Source organism: Clarias gariepinus, chromosome 20 (genome assembly GCF_024256425.1).
Source record: "Clarias gariepinus isolate MV-2021 ecotype Netherlands chromosome 20, CGAR_prim_01v2, whole genome shotgun sequence".
Classification (NCBI taxonomy): domain Eukaryota; kingdom Metazoa; phylum Chordata; class Actinopteri; order Siluriformes; family Clariidae; genus Clarias; species Clarias gariepinus.
Genome location: NC_071119.1, coordinates 19,151,842 through 19,155,701, shown reverse-complemented (window position 1 = coordinate 19,155,701; position 3,860 = coordinate 19,151,842). Strand labels below are relative to the sequence as shown.

At 34.2% G+C, this 3,860-nt stretch overlaps 1 long non-coding RNA gene across 2 annotated transcripts; it reads right to left on the bottom strand.

Moving 5' to 3' along the window:
* Positions 1-978: 978 nt before the first annotated feature.
* LOC128508717 (uncharacterized) lies at positions 979-3,528 on the bottom strand. 2 transcript variants are annotated; one of them, XR_008355942.1, is made up of 3 exons: positions 3,504-3,528; positions 2,595-2,670; positions 979-1,491 (listed from the first exon to the last, which is right to left on the bottom strand). It is a non-coding gene; the product is annotated as an uncharacterized LOC128508717 (long non-coding RNA). The 2 variants fall into 2 exon arrangements; XR_008355943.1 differs by having other exon boundaries at positions 2,599-2,670.
* Between the last annotated feature and the right edge of the window lie 332 nt (positions 3,529-3,860).

Sequence of the window (3,860 nt, the reverse complement as noted above, 5' to 3'; positions counted from 1 at the left end):
GATCATTTACTAATTTTAGTATCAATACTCAAAGAAATAATTTGCATGTAAAATTATGATGCTTAAATTGAGACAGTATAACGCTGAAATGAACAAACACATAAAATCATATCTCCAAAACAGCTGAAGTCAGCTACTTAAAATTTTTAGGGATGCAAGATTGGTCACTTCCATGCGGCATTAACTTCAGAAGTAGCTGCTTTGGCAAACACACACACATACACACACACACACACACACACACACATACTGGTTTTTGTGGTTTAAAAGGTCTTTAAAGGCCAAACCAGTAGGGTGGTGGTTTAAGGGGACCCACCTTTCCCAATGCTTTACAGAGATGAGAATACTATCAAAAAATTTCTTTTGTTCTGCAGAAAAAGAATCTCACTCAGGATTTCCTATACACACAACAGAACTCAAAATATGATAACATGATATTTAAGTGGTACATAAGGACTTCCCCGCCCACTCCTAAAAGTACCCGCCCCTGTGAAAATTGGGGTTTACTAGGTCCTACTGATTTATGACGCCATGCAGTTTACAACACACAGAAAAAGTAAATTTGCTGGTTTATAGGAACAAATGTGTTTTACTGGCACATTATAGTAAACAACACACAAACATGACAATACTGTGCACTGCCAGGACCAAGGTGATTTGAAAGAACCGTTTTGCAAATACAACACACAATAAAAGATCTTACAGTACTACAGGGACAAATGTGTTTTATTGGAACATATCCAAATGCAACACACAAAATTGACAACAGTGCATTGCCAGGATAAACACAAGTACTATTATATTAAATTTTTATTATAATATTGAAATAATAATATTGAAAAACTTTTTTTTAGTTCAAGCATGCCAAGTGAAGAAACAGACATCCATCATGTACAACTATGTACTTTCATAGGCATCTTAATCCATTGAACCATTCAAAACAACCTAAATAAAATAAGGCATAGCTATATATATATAATCAATAAAACATAAGATGAAACCTAAACCAGTTATTCAAAATAAAATGTTAAAGCAGAATTTAAGAACAACTGTAGAATTTAAAAACAATCTGCTGCATATGTAAATGAAAAACAAAATAAGTGGACAAAAAAATCTCAAAGAAATAACGTACTTGCTTGTGTATCACTTATTTTGGGCTTTCCTTTTCAAGCAAAGACCTCCATTTCTTACAAAGTCTAACACTGCTGGCATTCAGACAAAGTGCCGAGTTTCCCTTTAGTTATATGTGCTTTCAAAAGTGTCATCACAGTTGTAAAAAAATCTCAGCATTGGACCAACACACTCTTCAACTTATTCATGGGTTCCCAATCTTTGTCCTGGACTCATTACCTGTACATAAGAATACTTACTTTATTAAGCCTGAATTTTGTGGGAGGTTCATGTACTTACATTGCTGGCTATATTCCAATGTAAAATCTCAGGTACCTTGAGAAACTTCAGGAGGTGTTTCAGTGGGCATCTTCTGAATACCTGCAAGACATAAGCAATGCACTGATAAGAAACCTCAACAGTTCTTAAGCACATACCCAAAATTCTAATTATATGGCCAGCAAACATCTGAAGAAAATACAATATGTAAAACAACCTATATTGATCACTGCTACTCTGAATTCTAAAAAAAGAACATTCTACGAACAGTGATGCATGGTGGTGGAAATGTAAGGTCTGGGGCTTCTTTTTGCTGGACCGAAAATAGGCCAAAGTGGGGCCCAAAATGAGTGGTGCAACAAGTCAAGCCAAGTCATTTTACAGCCAAGTGATACTATTTATCCTTTCCTGATTTTTCTGTATTTCCATCATGTTTATTCTACGTAAAGCTGCTTTATAACTACTACTTTGACAATTGGGAAAAGCTATATACAGTTAAAACCAGATATTTACATGCACTTGAAAAATTAATTAATAATACTAAATAAAAAAAACCCTTTTTTTTTCCTTTACTGTCAAACATTAAATCAAAGTAAAACAGGAAAAGTTTTGTACCCTTATTTTTTTCAGTAAAGAAAGAACTTTTTTTTTCTGAAAGTGTATGTAAATATCTGGTTTCAACTGTAAATAAGGTTTCATTGACTTAAGTTGAACAAGTAGTTCAAGTGTACATTCTCAAGTTTTATAAAAGGTAATTTTATGCATATTGGTGTCAATATGAAAGAGATTTTACCTATAATCTCCCTGAATTGTACATCTGCATAATAGGAACTTCCCTGTGTACTGCAACACTATACATACAGCATATGCCTTAAAATATTGCCACTACAGTACGGACATCACATATTTAATGGAAATTATAAAAACACTTTATAAAACCTGACCATATACAGTTTAACCACTTAACAACTTGCTTGATTACAAATTTAAAGCTGTGTAATACAGAGGAAAAGTATATTTAAAGGAAAGAAATAACTAAATTCGTCCTAAATATAGCATCTCTAATTTCAACAATATTCTAGTCATGCACTAATTAATAAATGTAAACATTTCAACTATATAAAACATTTAGTCTATAGGTAATTATTCCCTAAATACAATTATGGGTTAAAAATGTACAGATATACATTAAGATGAGTCCATACCTACATGATTAGAGGCACCAGCAGGAACGTTATCTTCAGCATCAGGTCCACTGGCTTCACACTGTCACAATCTCACCTTAAAGTAAAAGTGACATGAGAAATGTCAAAATGTGTTTAACATGCACACAACATCAAACAGGGACTAAAATGACTGCAGAGTTTCTGTTAAAATTTGCTGAGGCCCAGGGCAAAATCATGAAGAGCAGTACTGTCCCTTTCCTGAAAACTTGCAGTATTTTTTACACATCGCCAGCATGTCTATGATTAAAAACAATCATTCTTGCAAGTGTTGCTTTGGCAAGATCAATGTAGACCTGAGATGATGTTTCTTTGAGTTTCCCAAACGCCATATTTGCAGTCTTCTCAAGGAACTGATGAAGACACTGTACATCTTGGGTGAATGATAGTGTTAATGGTTTGTTAAATTTGGCCTCAATCAGTGTAACTAAGGCAGTGTGTGAAATCAACTCTCTGAAGTATAGAGCTTTTTAAAGGCATCTGTTGATGTTCTGTATGTCTTTATGGACCCTTGCTTTGTGCACTGGTGTGCAGTCATGTTGGAACTGGTGTGAGGTTGTTTTTCAGGGGTTTCAGCCCTTTATTTCCAGTGAAAAACTCTGAATGCTCAAGCATAGCAAGACATTTTAGACAATTTCATCCTTTCAACTTTTTGGGGACCGGTTAGGGATGTCCCCTGCCTGTTCCTGATTGTGTGAAGCTGCTTTGGGACAATGCCAATTGTTAAAAGCGCTATTTAAATAAAATTTAATTTAATTGTTCCAACATGACTGCACACGAGTGCACAAAGCAAGGTCCATAAAGACATGGATGAGCACGTTTGGTGTGGAAGAACTTGACTAACTGTCAAAAGTAACTGTACTCGTAAGGAAAAAAAAAAGTGTCACTTACATCAACTTCTTGGATGCCTTTTTATATGATGTATCCTGTTGTTCTGGTGTCGGTGAATTCTTAAATGATGTCATCTAAAAACAGTTGTAAAGGTTTAAAATATTTACAGGCATAAAGCAAGCAAACATTTTTTCCATGCCATTTCATGTGATCAGTCGACTTAGCAATCTTATTTCGTTACTACCTTTTACACAGAAGTGGCTATACTCCTGTATAGGCAGACTGTATATACAGACTTAAATATTTAATTTATCAATTAACTTACATCAGTCAATTAACTTACATCAGTCAATTAACTTACATCAGTCAATTAACTTACATCAGTCAATTAACTTACATCAGTCAATTAACTTACAT